Raw genomic sequence first — 356 nt, 5'->3', positions numbered from 1 at the left:
CTGGTTCGATTGACAGGACCAGACAGGGAAAGAGGTTCATCAAAGCTGGCGGCCAGATACAGCCTGCCCCATCGAGTCCTAGCCTCGCACTCGGGTGGGTCTTTCTACGACGTGTTGGACTTGCAGACAGGCGTCACCCGGCGCCTCAGCCATCGTCTACTCAGAAGGGTTTCCCCATCGATTCTGACTCCCGAGATTACCCCGGACCCCCGCTTCACTGATTTTTATCTGCCGAAAGCCAATTGGAAAGCCCCCCTGTCACAAACGCACCGTGACGACTCCAATTCTGAAGCAGAAGTCCGTAAGAGCTCCGGCGGCCGCAAAGAACTCAACCGACAGGTGGATGTTACCAGACA

This window comes from Cystoisospora suis (genome assembly GCF_002600585.1).
Source record: "Cystoisospora suis strain Wien I chromosome Unknown contig_1010, whole genome shotgun sequence".
NCBI classification, from domain to species: Eukaryota; Apicomplexa; class Conoidasida; order Eucoccidiorida; family Sarcocystidae; genus Cystoisospora; species Cystoisospora suis.
The sequence above is the reverse complement of the archived record's forward strand: the minus strand, read 5'-3'. Positions refer to the sequence as shown.